The sequence below is a fragment of the Parasteatoda tepidariorum genome, chromosome 1 (assembly GCF_982258835.1).
Source record: "Parasteatoda tepidariorum strain Cologne lab strain chromosome 1, Ptep-v5.0, whole genome shotgun sequence".
Taxonomy (NCBI): domain Eukaryota; kingdom Metazoa; phylum Arthropoda; class Arachnida; order Araneae; family Theridiidae; genus Parasteatoda; species Parasteatoda tepidariorum.
The window spans coordinates 113219145-113242914 of NC_141755.1; the positions used below are offsets into that span (position 1 = coordinate 113219145).

The 23770-nt window shown below is 28.7% G+C and overlaps 1 long non-coding RNA gene across 1 annotated transcript; it reads right to left on the minus strand.

Annotated features, from left to right (window-relative positions):
* Positions 1-14235: 14235 nt before the first annotated feature.
* Positions 14236-23337, minus strand: LOC147816734 (uncharacterized). Its single transcript, XR_015428863.1, has 3 exons — positions 23207-23337; positions 21321-21508; positions 14236-15303 (listed from the first exon to the last, which is right to left on the minus strand). It is a non-coding gene; the product is annotated as an uncharacterized LOC147816734 (long non-coding RNA).
* Positions 23338-23770: the final 433 nt, after the last annotated feature.

Genomic DNA, 23770 nt, shown 5'->3' on the forward strand with positions numbered 1-23770 from the left:
TACAATTTAAGGAGATATTTTTACGTCCTAACGATATTTTTTTACATTTTATTTTATAACCATCGTTGAGCAGCCCGACCAATTTTGGGTTTACGCTTACTAATGTTCAACTTAGTAGCCTTGTAATTTTGAACCAATTCAGAAGACAAGGAAACTCATGGATCAGTACCCCCAAAGGTAGGATTTGTTATGGGAACATGGAGGACTTAGTGACTGGACAGATCTAACGTGCATCAGCCGTCATTTACTACACGTGGAGTCTTCAGCCAGCTGGGATCGAACCCACGACCTCTTGGATATGGGCCCAGCGCCCTACCGACCAGGATATCCCGGCCTTTCCTAACGGTATTTAAATTGTTGGATTTAAATTGAAAAAAAATTAGTTTAAAGATCACAAAATGTTTTAATGCATATTCGGTTCGTTCGGCATGTAATTTGGTTCGTTTTAACACATCCCGTTAACGCAGAAGAAACGCAAAAAAATATCAAACGTTCATTTGACTTCTTACTTTAATTGGATTTCGTACTCGTCCTACTAATAAATAAAATTTTCCTTTTTAGGAATTAATCAGAAAGTTAAAGATCGTTCCTCTCCAGCGCAGCAAAGAATGCATTTCAATTAGTATAAAAAAAGACTAAAAAAATTTAGTTATATTTTATACTTTCCATGAGCAAACGATAATTAAATTTAAAATTGATGGTTTTATTACTTTTTGCTTAAATAACCTTTTTCATTCTATTTTATTAAAAAAGATCTATTATAAAATTGAAGACAGTAAGCTATTAAATTATATGAAATTAAAAAACAGTTTGATATGGTGAAAAACCCCATTCAAACTTCACGGTAAAAACGCACCTAGGATGTATTATAATTGGTTTTGCGATTGTTATTAAATCTAACATTACAAATGCAATTGTTAATTCGAAATTAACGGAAGGAAAACTTTTCAAATTGCATACTTTTTAACTAAATTATCGAGGCTTTTTAAATTTAGTAAAGAGAGTTTTAAAGATTTCTGATTTCCGACAACAGCAATGTAGGTTAACATTGAATATTGTCCCACAGTGGACTGAACGCAAAGATTCGGTTCACAGTAGAACACCAAAGTCAAGCATCACTGGCTGCGGTCAGTAAGCGGGTGGGTGACTACTTTGATCAGCCTTAAACCGTCGCCAATAGCCCATTGTGCAAGTGCGTCGTAAATAAAGTACCTACCTACCATGTTTGGTTCGACAGATTTAGTTTCGATTTGAATAAGGAAAACTTAAACCTAGTCAGTTTGATTGGTTATCACTGAAACCTCATCTAAAATTCTGTCCTTGAAATTCGTAATTTTTGGTTACGATAAAAACTTTTCTTAAGATTCTCCTCCGCAAAATTATCCCACGATAGAGTGGAAAGTTAACTTACACTTGCGCATCCATTACTTTAATTGCATTTAGTATTCATTATTTTAATTGCACTAGCTTAATGATTTTAAGGATGATCCACTCTCGAGGATTAATGGTCACCCATGTAAAAATGTCCTTTATTCAATATTGAAATAGATTTGTGCAAGAAATTAAAATAAATCGCAATTTACTTTACAAAATGCACTTTTGTCTTTCAAAGTACATCACATCCTTAAAAAATATAACTTCTAAGCATTTAATAAAAAACAATTAATATAAAAGAATTCAATTCCCACTTATGTCTATAAAGAAAAAAATTAAAGGCATCAGACAACTACAAAAGTATAAATGTGGTGACGTGGACCACACGGCCTAATGTTCTTTATTTGATACACCGAATATAAAATTAAATATTTAAATATCCGCAATAAACTATTTTTTTTGTTCAAATAGATATTAAGTTAGAAATTATCAATGATGTTATTTTTAAAGTATGTGAAGAACTGAATCGCTTATATTAAACTTGAAGACAATGACTAACGCTTAACCTATCAGAAAACTCCATTTCGTTTTTCGCTCATCCCCATTTAATGAATGAATTAATATTTGAACAAACAACAAGAGTCCTCCGCAGCTTAAAAGAAAAAAATTATTTAAGCTTTAGTAGATAAAGAAAAAGTATTTTTATTAAGGATTGGAAATTTGAACAAATTACAAGGAGAGTGAACTAATTAGGAATCAAATAAAACAAATTACCTTAGCGACTGCCAAGAACTTCATATATTTAAATAAAAATTTAAAAAGAAAACGATTAAGTCATTAATAGTTAGACTTTTTGCCGTAGCGAAGCACTCAATCTATTTGAATGAGAGGGGTTGCTTTGTTTTGAAAGAAAGAAGCCTCTTAAATGTACCAATATTCGAGCTAAAACTATTCTAGCTAAACTAGTGGATATTTCTCTGTCCCCTTAATGATAAGTTTTTAATTTAATAATTTAATAAGGTTTTTTATTTAATTTATTCTTGCAACTTTAAGGTTTTTTATGTATAAAAAGTTGGAAAATAGAAAAATTTAAAAAAAAAGTATTTTTCCCAGTGTGAATTAGAAAATGAGAAGAAAAAAATTTTAAAAAAATTCCAAATATTCTGGTTAATTTTGATAAAACTTAAACTATCTAATCCATAGCACTATAAATTGTACTATAACATTTATTCGTGTAAAGAATGTTCGATGTTTGTTCTTAACTTTTATCATTGAAATAATTCCTAAACCAAACGTTAAAAAATATTCATGGATTTAATAGATACATATTTATGGAAATTTTAAAATAAATGCTCTCTAATCATTCACAAACTTAATACATTTCAAGAAATAATGTATTTTAAGATATTAATAATCGCAATATGAAATTAGTTGTAATTAAGTAAAAGATTGCGATTAAATCATTATTTTTATCATAAATATCATCTTAATATTAATTACAAGTCAACAAGCTTACTTAATATGCTATTTAATTAGTATTTATGATAAGACATTTATAAATTAATTAATGTGATTAAACAAAGTGTTTTGTGTTTGTAAAAACAAATTAATGATTGTCAATGAAAAACCAATTTGACTCTACAACTCAAATGTCTTATTTATGTCTTTTCCATTTGTAGCTTTAACTGTTTTTATGTGAGAAAAACGAAACAGAAATAATTAAATGGAATATAAAAAAGGTACTAATGGTTAGTTTATAAGGGTTACTTATATTATCAAGGATGTATTTATAGGGTTTATATTACAGAGTTGCCGACAACATTGTTTTTATTCGAATTTTAATGTCTCAATTTTCAAAATTAGCTGCAATATAAGAGATTTTTTTTCAAATTTAACCTAGTTTTAACATGTCACATTGCATGTTTTACAATGTTGTGAGTTCGTGAGGAAAGAGCATTCGATAACGTCAACTCTCAGCTATCAAAAGGTTCCCTAAGATTTAATCGTGTTAGTATGTCTTATATACTAGGGAATCGATGTTTATTAAGTCTAATGGTAGTAACGCCACAATACTCCCCCCCCCCCCAATCAGAATTTTATCAGGGATAGAATTCGATGAACTGATACCTCTAATTGCATTATAAACAAAAGGCCGTAAAAGCTGTGTTAAGTTCACAGAGTTGAGAGTTTGTTGTGAGAGCTGTATTAACACTATACATACCATAACTGGTCTAATGACCGTTAAAGAACTTTTGCATCGAAAATGCGCTAATCATCTTGCCCATTTGACTTCATGACTTTTTCTAACAATTATATACAGTTAATGTATTTTTTTGGTATTTTGTTTGTTTCGAATAATACTTGTATACCTATTTTTACCACAACCTGTCATTTGACCGGCAGAACAATTGATTGCTTTACAAGGATATCGGATCAGAAATTGCGATGTAATGCGTGTTCAACGTATTGCATTCGATGAGTTGCACATTTCTGCAAAGACTTGCGTAGTTAGTTCATTCAGAATAACTGAATTAAAATTTCAAGAAAGTACCTAAAATTTTAGATTGAAATTTTTGTGTCAGAAAAAGTGGTCAGTTGCTTATTTTATTTTGATAGATTTACTTCAATTCTAACTAACTTAGTTTTTATCCAGATCGAAACTATCGAACAATGTCGAAACAATCGAGACTGCACAAGTTCTTAGAAGAAATAATATTAATTATAGGAATAATTATAAATATTATAATTCTTATATATTCTTATGATTAAACGAATAATCATGAGAATTACAGAAATAATAATAATCAGAAGAAATATGTTTGCGGAAAATGTACAATTTAAACATCCTGTATATGTAAAAAATGAGTTTAGCGATGAATTGAAATTCTTTTTCTTTGCGTTTGTAATACATAAAAATTGGCAATATACAACTTTGTTCAATTACAATAAAGTTTTTTTTTCAGTTTATTTCCTTCCTAACATCCATATTTCATGCATTCAATCAAGAAACATTCATTTGACCGGCTATGGTAGAAATAGGTATACATCAAGTGTTGGTATGTTTAGTGTTGAGTTCTCCAGTGCTGCTATTAGCGGTCGAGCGTTTGTAAGAATGTCTTCTCGACAACGAATGTTTAATTTAAAAATTGCGAAATACTTGCAATTTTTTTATTGTTTTATGCAATTTTATTTCGTAAAAGTAATTAAGTACATCAAAAATACGTCCCTTTCCTTTGAAATAACAATGATTCACATTAGCATTTGAAAGTGTGAACGAAGTGATAATCTATTTTTCGTAATACCTAGTTTGAATATTAGTTATAAGTGATACGCAAATTCTGTTAACGCTCAGCCACAGGGTCATTTTCATTGCATTCATGGACAGATCCGTGGAGATTTGTACCCATCAAAAAATTTAATTTCCTTGGAACTTTCTAAATTAACCTTAAAAGTAGTTTCCAAGCCTCACTGATTCCTAAACTACAAAAAGTAGCGACTACAGTAGTTTTTCACTATTGCAGTTCGGTGCAAAGCAGTTTGTTCTTAGTGTTGAATTATAGAGGGCAGCAGAAATTTGCATGGCGAACTGCAAAATTCTTAAACATTTTGAACGTCAAAAAAGAATAATTTTAGAAAAATAAATTGATGCAGATTTTAATTTTTACAAAAGTTAAAGAATCTAAGCCTAGGTAATTGAAGTTTAATAATTACGGAGTAACTGAGATTTTACTCAAACAACGAATTACAAAATTCTCGCTTTATAATTTCTTAATGTGTTTTATTTAAAAGTTCACTTTTAGACAAAAGTTTAGTTATTTAAGGTTAGGAGGACAAATTTTGCCTGATTTTTACTATATTATTTACCAAATATTTGATTAAGTACACGAACTTAAATCACAAGAATTTATGAAGCGATATAATAATTTAAAACTTTAATTTGTCAATTTTCCTCTGTTTAAACTAAAAGTAGACTTAAGTACTTAAAATATGATCGACTTACAGTACAAGTGACAAGTTTTTTTTATTGAAACAAATTGAAAAATTTTAAACTCATCAAGGGAAACAGTTTAGAAGTTCGTATCTCACGGAAAAATTCGCCTAACAATGTAACTAAAGGACAGAGGTGAGGAACCAACACTTTGTTTGACTTTTAATTATACAAATTTACTTTTCTTTTAAAAAAATAAACTTAGTTATACCAATTTCGACTGAATCAGAAAAGTTCATTTAAGGGAAAATCTAAACTTTAATGTGGTTCTAAACTGTCTCAAACAGATAAGCTCTTTCAAAACATTTTTGTGCTAAATCATTTAAGCTTAAGTCTCAAGTCCAGAATTTCGTGTATTTCTTTATATTCATTATTAAAGTTGTCCTCGCAGCTTTTTGCCAATCAGCCTCAAGACTTTCACAACATGTTACATTTATTTCAAATTGGCCATAACTATTTTCATGTGAAAGCGGATTTTTACAGAAACCTCAAAAAATTGTATTTTTAGCGAGAGTGTTAAGTACAGAAATTCCCAAAATAAAGACAAAATCGAAAATTTATAACCAAAACAATTTTATTTATACTAAATACAAATACATAGACCAGTTAGATTTTTAAATTTGTCTTATTATATTTTAAGAAAAATTGTTCTGACGCAAGATTAAATCTATAACCAAAATACATTTATTGAACATAGTATAGATAACATAGTAATATTTCTTTCAATCACAGCATTAAGTTTCGAACACTAGTGTATTACAATTATACATTATAAACATTTGTCACTAATTTGTTTCGTTAAAAAAATTAGCAAACAAAATTATGATTTACATTTCCTTCATTAAAACGTTAAGAAAAGTACAGTGAATAATAAATGTTAAAAAATTTCTGACATTATAGACATCTGATATTAAATTTGAGACATTATAGACATCTGATAATTTAGCTAAACATTAACTTTATCTTGTTAAATGGTTTGTCTATTTTAAAATAGAGCTCTACTGCATTATGTTCGTCGTATCGTTGCGAAATTCTACGATTAGAATGCTAAACTTTAAAATTAAGTCAACTGTCATAAATTTAGAACATTTGTTATATTTAGATAGCTAATTATTTAAACTGGCATTTTTATTCAATTCTTTTAAATATTATATGCTTAACTGATTTAGATTAATTTTATAATAGCATGCAATTGGAACAGTAGAGCTCTATATTAGAAGTTTTCTATTTAAAGTTTGCGAGTTAAAGACAGGATGAAAGAGTTTGAAATAAAAAATACAACAAATCTTCCCTAATATAGCAGTTTTGCAACGACATACATCAACAGCATTGACATTATGAAAAATATAAAAATTTATGAATCTTTTCAAGTACTCATATTTGATAGTATAAATTTCATTTTAAACTGTACGCAGAGATTATACATTTTACATTAAAGACGGATTATACATAAAAACTAAAAAACAGCAGAAAACGCTCCTAATATACAGTTCAGGTTGATGTCAATTTAACTGATACAAGATATTTAGAAAAAACTAACGTTTAGGATTTCAGTAAGCCTAAGTTACGCATAGAAATAATATTATTTAATGTGAATTTAATAAAATGTACAAGTTAATGCAAGTAATAGAATTTTCCATGTGCTATAAAATTTAGGTCTTGCAAACCTAATTCTAAAAATATGCTGGTCCAAAAATATAAATTTAACTCAAATAAGAAATAATTTATTAATGTAGACATATTTCATAGTTACTTTAAATGAAACATTGTAAAAACTTAGAATTCAATGAAAACTATTAAATGCTAATTTTAAGCAATTAATCGGTCAGTAATGAAATTTGTTTTTTTATTAGATTTTAATAAAAGTACGAGTTAATTGTTACAGTTAATTTTCACTGAAACTTTGCAAAAATTTTAAAAATTTGAGAAAGTATTATCATTTTTATGCAGATTTTAAACTTTTAGAAATCTAACAAGTATGATAGCTGTACTAGTTAAACTTTCGGCATAAAACTTTTAAATATTTGTTTAGCGATATCAAAATTGAGATTGTAGACTAAATCGATGATTACCTGTACACTATTCCCTGCTATCAAAAAGTTTTAACATTTTAAGCGCGTGAGATGCTACCTTTGCCCCCAAAATATCCTTCCTAAGGTCTATACAGTCTGATTACAACGCTCTGTAATTAGGCTATTTTTCCAAAATTTAACTTGTCTGCTAAAGCTAGTATTTACTCCTCTAACGGTTCAAATTGGCAAAGTTGGGAAAATGTTACTCCTTTATTCACTGTTTTCCAACCTAACTACATAGAAAAACTGGTGTTTGTTAAGCGGAGAATAATGCAAAACTAGACTAAGTGCAGGACCATCAATGGGTTAAAAACTGAGTTAAAAACTAGAAGTTTGAGTAAAAAGTTCTTGATCATTTTACTTTGGAATTTCCTTAATTAAAATTGCTATCAATTTATTGTATTTTACAAACTAAATTACAACTCGTACCTTTATTAAAATCAAAACCGCATTGTCTGCCTATTCGAGCAGTACATAATTGCAACTTAGCACATCAGGCACACAGATTTACACAACAGACAGAGTAGAATTTAAATAACTTAGAAAATTTGTATGAGCTGTCGACAAGTGCTAAGCACCTTAAAAAAACTCAGTTTACGTCAAATATTTATGTTTATAATTTAGACTAAAATATTTTAGTCTGAAGCATTATTTTTAACAAAGCAAACCAGAATCTTTAAATCCAGCTTATCAACACAGATCACGTTACAGTTTGCATTGGTTCGTCCTTAGATCTTTAATTATAAAGTCATTTAAAAATATTTCACAAATTATAAATGCCTATAAATTTATCAGTATTTATCAGTACTATAACATCTCACATAGTCAAAACAGAAAAAAAAACTACCCGATAACGAATGTAGTTTGCTATAATGGACCCATGAAAAATCTCAATACTTTGTACTATGACCTACGTAGTTAAAATCTTATCTGTTAATTGATCTCTTTCTGTAGCTGAGCAACTGCAAACCAAGAATAGAAAAGAGCAGAGATTTCCTAAATGTAGCTGCATCAGAAGTTCTAAACTGCTTTTTAACTCGCTCAAATTTGTAATGATTAAAAACAATTTTTATATATCAAACTAACAATATTTTCCCTTACTGATAGCAAACACCGAAAATTTGCAAGCATTCCATAAGGGACAGTCGAAAAACTTCAAATAAGGGTGAAAAGATTAGAACTAGGAGGGCAAACTGGTAGCATATAACTTTTGGCTAACAACCCTGACAGCTAATAAACTGGTGTGGAACTTTTATTCTAGTTTAAATTGCATAATATGCTGCCTTCTAATTGATTTATTCTGCCTCTTAAATATTTTGCTTTCGCAAAAACCATTTTTAGAACTCATTAACACTTTAGTTTATTATGAATCTACACGTTTTTTTTCGCTTAGGAAGGGACACTAATATTTTAGTAAAATTAAGAGACCTGCAAAAGTAAGACTCGCATAAATATTTTGATTAATAAATGTGTTGTAGTTTCTACTGGATTGCATCATCGAACACAGCGAAAACTGGTGTATTACAGGATAACATTGTATTGAATGGGGGAAGTGAGTTAAGAAAAGGTGCACTGTCTTCGTAAACTATGTGGTATTGTGGATAACTGCTTGGGCTTTGTAGATATTTGGTTCACATTTTGTTTTGACTATCTCTTAAATGTCAAGATTTAAGATTTTATCAGTAAAATTTTTTAAAGTTATTAAGATAAGACATGACTCTAAGAATAAAGCTTTCTTTTAACTCTATTTCTAGCGCAAAACTAGCTTAAGAAACTAAGAGAAGTTTATTATAAATACTCAAAATATTTAAATTGCAAAGGTCAAGTTTGAAAGTCCCCAGAAACGGTACAAATTATAACACTGAACTTTCACAATAAAGTAATAAATTATTTCGTAAGATATTGAGTATTTGTTTCCTTATAGAGTGATTCGTTTTACTAAAAATTCACCGTTTCTAAAAGAAGTTTAGATTTTGTAACTTCAAACTATTAGGTATTTGAAAGAATTCATAATGCATTCCTTAAAATAAACAGACTGTTCTACATACTATTTGACTTTCAGTAAACCTAATGTACTGTAATGGTTAAAATTTTTCAAAAGTGATTATTAAATCTCAACTAAATGCGGCTCCTATTCTGAAAAATCTAATTCACCTATTTCTGAATGATTATGTTCTAAACGAATATAAAGAACTTATTTCACTACTGAAGCAGCAAGTTAGTGTTAGGGTAATGTTAAGGTAAGTTAAGTGATTAGTAAATTAGGTATTATTTACTACTTCAGTACCAAAATAAGACTTAACTGTATACAAACTTACGAAAGTCTGTCAAGATTAAAAAATTTAAATATCATCAATCTTTAAAAATATAAAACAGCATTTAAGTACTTTGATAAAAAAAAATTCTCACAATTCGTAAAAATTTAAGAAACTAACAATTTCTACTTTTAACGCGTATTTTCTAAAATGGTTTTAATTATGTATCCCAAATTTTACATTAATCTAAAAGCAATTTTTTTATTGAAATTTTATTTTTTACGTCAACTTTACCAAGTCTATATACATTAATTTTAATATTAATATTTTATTTGCAAGTTTTAGTATGTAGAACGGTAAACATGTTTATTTTACTCCCTCTGTTTCCTGAGTATGTTTACGAAACAAGATTAAAAGCTAAATATTAAACTAGATATTTTAAATCGTATATTACAAGTTTAACTATACTAATTCTGTATTTATGAATTGAAAATTTTTAATTTAAATCCTTTAAATTACTAAAATTTATTCACAATAAGTACATTATATTTGGATAAATTTATGTAGTGCAAAAGTTTTTGAAAATTATATTTTAAATGGTATTTGTTTTTAAAGACAAATTAAAGATATTTCAATGGGTAATTGTTATTCAAGAGCTTTCGATAATATTTTTTTACTTTATGAAATTTGCACAACATAATTATTAAATCGGTTTATATTTATTGCTGATTTAATTATTTGATTGCAATGATATCTATCCTAAAGAACTAAATTTAATTAAGGCTAATTCAGAAAATAACTGTGCATAATTTTTAGATCTTAATATTAAACCTGTTAACAATAAAATTTTCATTGGATTATACGATAAGAGATTTTAACCTTAATGTTAAAAGTTTAACACATTTTAATTCCAACCTTTACTTTAAGATTAAGAATATTGTGATTAGTCAAATTCTTAGATTTAAGTTTATTTGTAATAATAAAGCGGATTTTCCTTCAGCTATAGGGATTTTCAGGGTTACCTTAGAGAATTATAATTTTTTTTAATTACTACAATCAGGCAGATCTTGGAGAAAACCAAAGAGTATAACATTGACACTTATTTATTGACTTCAAAGCTGCCTACGACAGCATCAACCGAGGAAAACTGCTTGAGACTATGTTGGAGTTTCACATCCCAAAGAAGCTAATCAGCCTCACAAGAATGACACAAAAGAGTTTCGTGCAGAATAAAAATCTCGTTAAGTCTCTCTGAACCATTCTTCACCGAAGAAAGCCTCAGACAGGGTGATTCCTTTTCTTGCCTGCTATTTAACATAGCTTTGGAAAAGGCCATTAGAGACTCTGGTATCCACACAAATGGAACAATTTTGCAAAGAACTGCCCAACTACTCGCTTTTGCTGATGATATCGAGATAGTTTGGAAGAACAAAACTCAGTCATTGACGCTTTTGTAGCCCTTGAGAGTGCGGCGAAGTAGATGGGACTAGTTATAAATGTAGACAAAACAAAGTTTTTGATCACAACAAATAAAACTCCTGATCTCCTCTGGAGATCATGACTTACTCTTTTGAAACTGTTAGCCAGTTCAAGTACTTAGGAACCTTGATCTCTAGCCACAACAACCTGAAAATCGAAATAAATAACAGAATTTTCATGGCTACGGCCTCAGAAACCAACTCAAATCCAAGTTCATCAGTGTGAAGACAAAGTTAAACATCTACAAAACTTTAATCAGGGCTACAGTTACGTATGGAAGTGAGTGCTGGACCCTAATCAAAACAGGAGGAAAAACTGCTAATTTTAGAAAGAAAAATTTTGAGGAAAATCTTTGGGTCTCTTCAAGAGAATAACGTAAGGAGAATTCTTTACAACCACGAAATTTACAAAAAATATGACAAATTCGGTGGGTCCGACATTGTGAGAACTATTAAAGCATCACGCATTAGGAGGCTGGGCCACCTCTTCAGAAATTCTGATGCCGTCCCTGCCAAAAAAGTGACTTTTTCCACAATTGAAGGGACGAGACGTAGAGGACGACCACCTACAAGATGGATAGACGACGTTGAAAAGGACCTGAAGCTATTAAGAGTCAACCGATGGCGGGCCGTCGCACCGGACAGGGCCAGATGGAGGAAAATCTGCGAGTCAGCCTTGGCCTGTGAAAGGCTGTTGCTCTTACGAAGAATTATGTTTAAATTCAACATATTTTAAAAACGTTCAAATAGTTCAGCCGATATTGAAGGCCGCATAAATAGGTCTATGCGGTGAAATTTAGGATTTTTTTTCCAAAGCAGATGGTATCACATTTTAAAAAAAAGAAGAATATTTTTATTCACTGAGTATCAGTGTTTCAGTTTTCAAGATTTTCAAATAAGGATTAAAACTTTATTTATAATATTTTCTAACTGATTTGGCAATTTATATTTTATTTTGATTTGGTTACATTAACTGTGACTGCAGCTATTTTTTTTTATAAGTGGGCGTATCATTTTTAAGTCTTACTATGCACTTTTGAGTAGTGTTTGCTAGTTTATTATTTTGCTGTATTTTTCAATTCTTAGGATTTTCTCTTAGTTGTTTATCCATTATGGGGCCTCAGGGCACTTAACAGTTGTGGTTTTTCGACTGACAACAGAAAGGCTCCTGTGTGTCAACTGTCGCCGGATTAAGTGCTGTCCTGCCAACACACATGTTTTATTTAAAAAAAAAACAGGAAAAAGCAATATCTAAATTAAAATATTCTGTTTTGGAAAACTGGTGTATTACAGGATAACATTGTATTGAATGGGGAAAGTGAGTTAAGAAAAGGTACACTGTCTTCGTAAACAACTATATTGGTATTGTGGATAACTGCTGGTGTTTTGTAAATATTTGGTTTACATTTTGTTTTGACTATCTCTGAAAAGTTATAATTTTATCAGAAAAATTTTTTAAAGCTACTAAGACTAAGATAAAAGATGGTTCTATGAATAAAGTTAGTTTTATGCTAGAAATAGAGATAAAAGATAACTAAAGAAACTAAAAGAAGTTTGTTATAAATACTCAAAATATTTAAATTGCAAAGGTCAAGTTTGAAAGTCCCCAGAAACGATACAAATTATAACACTGAACTTTCACAATAAAGTAATAAATTATTTCGTAAGATATTAAGTATTTATTTCTTTATAGAGTATGATTTGTTTAACTAAAAATTAACCCGTTTCTAAAAAAATTTAGATTTTGTAATTTTAGACTATTAGGTATTTGAAAGAATTCGTAATGTATTCCTTAAAATAAACAGACTGTTCTACATACTATTTGACTTTCAATAAGCCTAATGTATTGCTTAAAATTTTTCAGAAGTGATTATTAAATCTCAAAACTAAATACGGCTCTTATTCCGAAAAATCTAATTCACCTATTTCTGAATGATTATGTTCTAAACGAAAATAAAGATCTTATTTCACTACTGAAGCAGCAAGTTAGTGTTAGGGTAATGTTAAAGTAAGTTAAGTGATTAGTAAATTAGGTATTATTTGCTATAGTAAATTAGGTATTATTTGCTACTCCAGTTGCAAAAATAAGACTCAACTTTCTACAAACGTACGAAAATTTTTGGCAAGATTAAAAAAATTTAAATATCATCAATCTTTAAAAATATAAAATAGCATTAAAGTACTTTGATAAAAAAAAAATCTCACAATTCGTAAAAATTTAAGAAACTGACAATTTCTACTTTTAACGCGTATTTTCTAAAATGGTTTTAAATTATGCATCCCAAATTTTGCATTAATCTAAAAGTAATATTTGTATTCAAATTTTATTTTTGACATAAACTTTACCAAGTCTATATTCATTAATTTTAATATTGATATTTTAATTGCCAGTTTCAGTATGTAGAACAGAAAACATGTTTATTTATTCAACTCCCTCTGTTTCCTGAGTATGTTTAATATTTTGCTTTAAATCTTGTTTTGTAAACTAGACTTTTTAAATCCAATATTAAACGCATAAGTATACTAATTCTGTTTTATGATTTGAAAATTTTTAATTTAAATCCATTATATCACTAAAACTTATTTATATTAAGTAAACTATAATGTGTATGTATCCTAGTCCAGTCTAAGTTTTTAATTTCAATCTGTAAATAATTCTGAGCTATAAATTAGTGAAACATGTAAATATAGTATTTTTAAATGATTTTATTCAGAACGATTTCAGTGTATTAAGTCTTAGTGTGGAATTATTTGTGTGGCAGAACTAGCATCCGTTTGGTATGACGGTTCGTTTGGCTCCGTATGATTTATTACGTTTAACAATCTACAGCAAAGCAGTACTCAACAAACTGAAGACAAAACCAAGTAAATGTGGAAATTTTTGCACGTGGATTTTTTAACTTTTATCTTGAAAGCCAAAAGTGTTGCAGATCCGATTGAACTAGCTCAAAAAACACATTAATAAAATATGTAATTAGAGTTTTCGCGATTACGATGTTTAATTTGAAATTTGTATTTAATTCCGTTTTATACGAAATAAAAACAAGTCCAAGTTATTGTACTAAATTACAATTGCTCTACTTTATTTTAATGTTTTCTGTAATTAAAGTATTAGACACAAAAATATACTACACAGCTAGGCAGTTATCGAAACTGCTAACGTTGTCTTTGATAATTTCTCACTTGTTTATTTTTAAATATCTAATCTTTTAGTTTCATTTCATATACTTTAAAATAAGGACAGCTTAAAAATAAAAGACACAAAACTAAATAGAAATTTTGTCGTTATTAAACTTCAGAAAAAGTCGTTATTAAACTTCAGAAAAACGAGATCACTAAGGGAAAAAAAACTTCAATTTTCGCTACTATGGGACAAAATTATACGTCGCAAACGAAAACAAAAGCTTAAATTAACAAGTCATGTTAGAATCTAAACACTTTTACATCAGAATGCACGTTAAACATTCTAAAAAATTCGGTGCATAAGTTTTCTAACCAATAATTTTTTTAATAAGGGAATGAGACCCGGGTAAAATTATTTTTTAAAATCGGGGCGGTATTTGTTTATAAATATAGTGATACAATTAAGTAAAACAGCGTGAATATTCTACTGTTGAGGATACTGTGTGCCTGAAGATGAAATAGATAACTGCTTTTTTAAAACTCATTTAACAGAAACGTCCAAAAAATCATATTAATTTGTTCGCAATTGTGATAAATTTGAAAAGTATTTATAAAAAAAATATTTATCGAGATAACTTTTCTGAAAGTTATCTTAAGGCAAAAGCTGCTAAAATATTAAAGCCAAAATTAAACTTATATTAACTGAATATGTTACTTAGTTTAAATTTTTAAAAGTTAATTTATATTTTCAAAAACAATAGAAATTAATATCTAAAATATCGTATTAAAAATTAACATCTTACAACAATAAATTTGTGAGAAGCATGGAAAATACAGGAAAACTAGTCCATAAAGATAACAAAAAGACCTGGATGGAACAGTTTCAATTGAGACAATAGATCTAGCAGATAACTGTAGTTGGTCATAAAGTCTTGGAAAGAACATCAAACAATCAGTGGTGGCAAACAATCAGAAGGAGCAATCAGTGGTGGTGGCAATTTTTAGCAACAATTCTGAAAACAAAAATATTCGTCACTTTCTAATGTATGTAAGAGAAAAATGGCTAATTTAAGTGTTCAATACACTGTAAAAATTTTGATGTATTGCAACACCAACAATGATGGCAACTATCTTACAGATAAGTGGTGCAGAGAATCACCATAGGGATGTTGGTGTTGCATTACACCAAAAATGTTCTCATACACTACTTTACACAAAGTATTGTTCAGTATCAAAATTTATAAAGTGAAACCCCCAGAAAAGACCACCTATATGTAGCTACCTCCATTAACGAACACTTTTGGGAGCCATTTGTTTAAAATAGTTCTATCCGTCATAATTTAAAATTTTATCTGTCTTTGAACAGCCGACCCAATTTTGGGTTTACGACTACTAATGCTCAACCCCGTAGACTTAATTTTGAACCCAATCCAGAAGACAAGGAAACTCCTGGATCAGTATCCCAGAGGTATTGATTTGTTATGGGAGCATGGAGGACTTTGCGACTACAGATTTAACGCGCATCAGTCACCATTTACTACACAAGGAGTCTTCGGCCGGCTGGGATCGAAAACCACGAACTCTTGGATTAGGGCTTAGTGCCCGTCCAACCAGACTGTCCCGGCTTCATAATGGTAAATTTGTTTCAACACATAATTTTATCAATAGGGACCATTTCTATTGATACAAAATTTTTTCATCGATCCTGTTTTTCTGAGGCCAACACAAGTGACCTTTCCTCATCATCCCTAGCAGCAAAATGACTGTCTCTCTTTTGGACCAATATTCACGAATATTTGCTCAATACGAGTTCAGAGGGCAGTTATTTTTCTGATATTGGCCCTATACAGAATTGTCCGATTCAAACTATATTTTACAGCCACCTTACAGCCCATATCGGCCCTATATAGAGTTTTCAGATTCACCCGATATTTTACAGTCATTATATAGTGTTAAATCTAGACATTCTAATGTTGGTCCCTCAGTGCATGTTCTTATACGACTCATATTGAGCCAATTTTGAGCCCAACTGGGGCAAAGATAAAATTGTTGCTAGGGATGAGATGACACTGACTAAAATTAAAATAGTTTTAGAAACATCATGTACTTTCAGCATTTTGAAGTCAGTGGAGGTAACCCCTAAGAACGCGCAGCACTGTGGTCGGTGCGAGCTGGGTGCGGAATCCGTATCGACCAGCTATCGCTGGAATTCGAATACAGTACACCTCATTCGAAGGCAAACGTTCCATCCTCTGAGCCATCATGACTCAAGTTTAAAATATTTTTATCCCATTGTTTAGATTTCATACGAGCGTTGTAAGACATGATGAAAGTACTGGTTTTTGTCGTACAAAACTCTTCTCAAAAACTAAATTTAAGTAATACGAAGAGATTTTTGCTAACAATCTTATTAAATTTTATAAAACTTAAAAATTCGAGTGTTTTGAAAGCACTATTACAAGAGTCAATCTGTACATTAGCATACAGTTTTATAGTTCTAATTGGAAAAAAAAAATTTAACTTATTTCACTAAGTTTAAAAATAGTGTTTAAAAAGTCTAAAAACTTCTGCAGAACACAAAGACCATAAAAATTTTTAACACATGTGTATTAGCAGGACAGTACTGCATCAGTGGAAACGCTACCTGATAACATACAAGAGCCTTTGTTAGTGGTGAAACCAAGTACTGACAGTGCCTCGAGGCCCCATAATGGAAAGCCAAATAATAAAAAGCAAACTCATATAGAATACTTATAGAATAGCTTACAGAATATAAAACGTGTTCACTTAAATATATTGGGCAAATAGGTACTGAGTTTAAATAATCGTATTAACAGTCATAGATAAGTCAAAAGCTTTCATAAACACAATAACTCTGATATTGAAATTGTTTCTTTTCAAAAGCATTCTTTTAAAGAATATTAATATTGTTAAAAATAGTGATGATTTAAATTTAAAATTAGATTATGTGAAAACATTTTTATTTGTAAATTAAAATGTTAAACCCCTATGCGCATAAGTAAATTAAATGAAGGTAACCTAGATTCAAATAATGTGTGCATTTATAATAAATTGAACACTTTTGATAATCATTTTTCAATTAAATTGAGAGGATGCAGGGGTAAAAGAAAAAGTAAAGATAAAAATAAATTTAATTTGGTATTTTAAAACTGTGTTTATTAGATGTCAATAAATTTAACATTAAAAAGATTAGGAGCTTCATTTTCAGTTATAAAATTTAGTGTTGAAATGGATGATTAAAGAACATTTAAAAATTGTGAAAATTTTCTACCCCTGATTTTAAATACATAGTATTAGATCTTATTAAATTTAAACTTGCAGTCCACAACTTTGATTTTTTAAATATTTCTAAAATTAAAAAAAAATTTAGTTATTAATTTTATTAATTTTCTTGATAAAAATTTTGAAGGATGTTTACTACCTATGACTGTTGATAACCCTATTGTTTCCCAATTAAAGATAAAAGAGTTTGCTTTAGATATTGTAAGACTTTATAAAAGAGAATTTGCAGTTATAATTTCTATAGCAAAAATTTAAACGATTTAGAGGATATTTGTTTATGTGAGCTACAGCATTTTAAAGATTTTGTTAATAACAATTTTAAGCACATTGTCACTGGTGACCTTAACCTAATCAGAAAAAAAGATTTTAAATTTCTCATGGGACTTGGCACTAAGTTAGACCAAGGACGAAATGTCACTTAATTAAATAAAATTCACATGCTCAAGAATATTTAATTAGCCTACAGAGGGATTTAGTTCATGGAAATTTAATTTTAAATGATTTTTTAGTTACATTTTTTGAATATAAACTACTAGGGTTTTTATTTTAATTCTGATATTATGAAATCTATTTAGGAATTAATAGGATTTTAATATATGTGCTTTTGACAAAGCTTCTAATAATTTTCGCTTTATTTGCAAAAAAATTTTTAGACATTTAATGAGTAAAGAATATGATAATACTTGTCAAAATTAATCATTCTAAAAAGAATTCGATAATCGAATATTAGCCAATTCCAAGAAAATAGGTTTAAAGATTAATAGCATTAATTATCCTTATTTACTACAATTAAATTCCACAAAACACAGGTTAAATTTAGATTTGTAACTTGCAGTACTGGCTGTTCTGCTTATGGTCAAATTTTTTAAAATTCAAAACATTATTTAAGTAAGATTATTTCAAGTGATAAGCATTATTAATACAAACCGAGAAGTTATTAAATGTTTGAAATATAATATTAATACTGTTCTTACATGTGATTTTATAAATCTTTTCACGAGTATACCACACAATAATTTAAGGAATATTTGATAAATATTTGAATAATGAGGACACATTAATATGGATGACAGGATAAATTTATGTAATAAACACTTTTGAAAATTATTTGTTTTTACAGACAAAGTATTTCAATGGGTAATTGTTTTTCAAGTGCTTTTGCTAATATTTTCTTACATTTTTATGAACAAAAATATTTACAATAATTTATTAATTGGGTTAATATTTATTGCTGATTGAATTATTTTTGATTGTAATAATTGATTTAAAAGATATTTATCCTACAGAACTAAATTTAATTGAGACTGATTGAAATGAAAGCTGCGCTTTTTTAGATCTTGATATCAAACTTCATCAGAAAAGTTTCATCTGATTCTACGATAAAAGGTTTTAAGTTTAGTGTTATTAGTTTAACAGATTCTAACCTTTACTTCAAGATTTAAGAATATTTTGCTTGCTCAAATGATTAGATTTAAATTTATTTGTAATAATAAAAAAAGATTTTCTTTCAGCTATTGGGAATTTCAGGATTACAATAGAGAATAATAATTTTCCTCTTAATTACTGTAATTATGGATGTTCTTATTCAAAATATTTTAAAAGACTTCCAAATAATTCGGCCGATATTTAAGCCCGCATAAATAGGCGTATGCGGTAAAATTTAGGATTTTATGTTCCAGATGCCAGCATCTTTAAAAAATGTTTACTTATTGAATGTTTTTCAAGAAGCACTTTATTTCTAAAGTTTTCTTAATGATTTGGCAATTTATATGTTATTTTGATGTGGCTATTCTCTTATTTGTGGGCATTTCTTATGTCTTATTTTTAAGTCATTACTAAGACTTACTTTGTGAGTGTCATATATTTTTGCACTTACATTTTTGTAATAACTTTTTCTTGTTTGACTTTCCATTATGGGGCCTCTGGTCAGTTTTTGATGTCACCACCGACAACATGCTAACACACATATCTTTAAAATTTTTATGGTTTTCTGCTGGAGCTGTTTCTGATTTTTTAAATTAAAATAAACAAATTTGGATTTAGATGCTTTCAGCTCTTTTCTATTTCGATTTATCGATTTAAATGTTGCTTATTTTGTCTTTTTCTGAATTTGTAAATTCGTTTTATTCTTTGATTAAGTATTAATGAGTGTTTGAAATTAATGAGATAATTCAACTGAATTTAAATTCATAAATGTTTATTGGCTCTGTAAAGAGAATTTAGAAAATTAAAAATTTTACCCAGGTATTCCCAAAAATAAATTTAAATTTATTAAGAAATAAAAATCCAGATTACCTCATAAATTAAATCAAGGTGAAACTTGATAAATCAATAAATTTTAGAGTTTTTTTCAGATGTTAACATTTCGACCTTTAGGAAGTGCAATAAAATCACTTTAAAATTTTATTTTGAAATGAAAATTTTAAATAACTTTTTCAAGCAGAATAAATTAAAAATGTCAAGTCAGATCTAAAACTAAAAACTTTGTATTCGAGGTCTCTAGTAAGTCGTAAATTGACGGAATCTGGAAATTCTCTAGTACAAATCTATTATTTGAGTAGAATAGTTTGTCGAAAAGATTGCAAATTTAGATTGACTAAATTCCCTTTTGATTTCTCTTTGACGGGCAGAAAAATTCTCACTTTGTTTTAGTATGAAGAGTCACTTATTAGAAAGTTTATGGCAATAAAATTTGGACGTAAATTTTTGCTCAGTAGTCAGAAAATTTTAAGCTTTAATTACTGTGCACGGAGTTTCATAAGAGATTTAATAGTTCTAGCTAGTCAGAAAGTGATTAAGATTCAATCCTCAAATACAATAAAAAAGCTAAATTATTTAGAACTGAGTATTAAGATATTAAGTTTTACAAGACCTGTTCTTAAAGTCATAGCACGTTAATTGAGAATTTTTCAAAAAGTATTTTCAGAGAATAGACTAGCTCTGAAACGTCAAATAACTTTTAGAAAACTTCTTTCAGTTTAATAATTCATTTTTACATTTAACTTGAGATTTAAAAGCATAATTTTTTTAACCTTTTGAATTGGAAGCGAAAACTAAATTTATCAGTTTACCTTAAAATAGGATTGTAGGATTAATCATTTGTTAAATTTTAGATTTTTAGCAATAACTTCGGAAATTCTGTACGAAAAGAAAAAACTTTATATTTAGGCACATATTTGTTGAATAACTTATAATTTTCAAGTTTACTATTTCTGATAAGTGAACTTTGAATTTCAATTTATGCAATTCTATCAAATTTAATTATATTACTTTCCTAAAACTAAGGAGACTATCTTAGAATTTGCGATATGATTCAGTGGCTTCGTATTTTGAGTATCAGGGAAAAAAATTATTTTACCAGAGATTGTGAGTTTAAGAAATAGCAATTATGCTTTAAATATTCAGTACGCTGTGTGTTAGGTCTAAAGAAGCTAAAAAAAAACTAAAATCCCAAGATGATTTCAAACAAGTAAAGAAATCAAACTAACATAGTTTTTACTCTAATCATTGACTCACTACCATCTTTTTTTTACGTCCAACAATTTAGCGTGGAATAAAACATTTCAACATTTTCTTAAATTAAACATTTGAATTAACATTTAGAATTAAACATTTTATATCTGAAGATTTTCAAGTATTACATTAACAAATTAATTTTACAAACTGGCAAAAATAACTTAAGAATATTACACTGGTAAGGGTTAAAACAATGACGAAAAATGCCTACCTTTGTTTTCTTCATGTTTTTTTTTTCAGATCCAGCAAACGTTCCTTGTAGTCTCCTTACAAACAACCTGTTTTCACAATCCTTATTGCAGTCTCATCTCTAGTTAAAATTTCTCCTCGCAAACACGCTTTTCACCATCTTCATTTCCATACGAATTCTAATTTCCACAGAAATCATTTCCATGTAAACTGAAAGAAATAATATCATTAAGAGTCTTTACTTTTAAAAAACTAAAATTACAGATATTTAAATCATAAAATAGTATTTTGAACTGTCGAAAAGGGAACTATGAATTTTCTAAAACTACGTAAATCTGTATGAAATCAGAATGTTTGGTAGAGTATGAGAAAAATACAAATTTGTGCAGATAATCTTCAATATTTTTTTTAACAGAATTACTTGTTGACCTACTTCTAAAGCTTCCACCAGATATATTGCTAAAAAAACAGAATTTTAAATTGTTTCTTCTAGATAGTTTGAGCAATAAGTAAATACATTGATGTGAAATGTTCCCATAACGTTATTCATTTTTTAGAAAGACCAATTACCTGAACTTAATTAACATATTGTGTAAAATAAACAAATAACTTGAGACCGGAGATAAAAATAATGACAAATCAGATTTTTACTTAGAAATATGTAGCTTAAAGGTAAATTCTTAAGTGCAATAAAATTAAAAAATAATTTTTAAAATTTTAGCGTGTCTTAGAAATTTTAGGATATTTGTATAGTGTATTTCTTCACACTCTGTTATTAAACAAAATAAACTAGACTAATAACATGTGGCATAGAATTTCACTAAAAGTAATACAGTTTTCGACCAACGACTAAATTCTAATATATTTTTACATAAAAGCATAAAGAAAAACGATCCTAATATATTTTCAGTAATAAAATTGTATCAAAAGTCTTAAAATATATTGAACGCTCTGTTTCAAGACATGTTATAAAAGTTACCTAATAATTCCTGTATTTTCTTAAATAAAGAAAAACCTGGATACTCTTATAAACGTCTGCTTCCGAAGGTGACTAAAGTTTTGAAAGTTCGTATGTGCTGCAATACGGTATTAATTGTTGCTGGTCACTGACTAAGATTAGATTTACAAAAACTTATTTTCTAACTACTGCTACAGCAAGTACGAGAAAGCGAATGAAATTTTTTTTAAAAATAAGTTAATTTGTTTTTATAAAATAAAAAGCAATGAGAAAGTAAATATTAAGTAGTATTGTAAAAAGTAATTCATTAAGTGTTGCAAAATTTTAATTCGGATCAATTTAAAAGAAGCAAAACCTAGAGTCAAAAATTAATTTTTGAACAGTTTTCCAAAATATTATTTGTCAAAATAAATAATTTAACCAGTCTATAAAAAAGCAAAAGCTTGAAAATAAGAAATAAGTTGGATTTTTCCATTTAGAATTTTTGCAATTTTTTTGGCATAAACTACAGAACGTTATGAATATTTGACATATTTTAAACATAATTTGAACATAGATTTTTGTACACCGATATCATATTTTAAATGTTTTTTCTCGATTCTAAAATCAAGTATTAAGTATAGCCAATTTCTTCTAATTAAATTCTGAATATGATGTACATATTAGGGTTATAAGGATAATATTAAGAGTAATTATTTAGCGTGCAGTAAAAAAAAAATGAGGATCATTTACTTCATGAATATAAAGTCGAAATAGCTTAAAAAGAACAATAACACTTTATGGAGGAATAAACTACTTATTTTTTACTCCTTGAACACCTAAGAAAATAAATTGAAATACATTAAACTTCAAAACCAGTTTATCAATATAATCCAGAAAAAAGTTTGAAATTGGACCTGCTAATTTAAAAAGAAAATACTAGATATAACTTGTAATGATAGTAAACTTACCTAATACGATTAGACTTGGTAATTTTTAGTGCCCACTAACTTCAGTAGGAAGGCATATTATTAGTTAGCTTTTTCGTGGGCGAAGAAAAGGTGAACACATGCGTTTTTATATAGGTTTTAAAAAAATGTGCGTGAGATCATTTCCGGCTACTTGTTTTTGTTAATTAATGAAATTTTATGTGCTTAGATCCCAGTGCTGGAAGTATTGTCCTTCTGATAACGCTCGTCTCGCAATGGACTGATCTTAAAGACACGATTCCCAGTAGAACACCGAGGTCAAGCATCACTTTCTGGCAGCGGGTGGGTGACCTCTTCAATCAGCCTCCGTAGGGACCAAGGGTGCGCGGTAGCTGTCCTCGTTAAACTATTCTACCGTAAAGTGTTCGACTTCAAGCGCATGTCGTCGGGCTAACAAAGCATGGAACCAATCCTGTTTTGGTAGAGAGGATCAAAATTGCGATGACACATCTTAGGAACATCCTGAGGTATGTAACATCGCCCATTGTACAGCTCCGGCGCGACGTAAATAAAATACCTACCGACCTTCTGATAACGCTGTGGGCC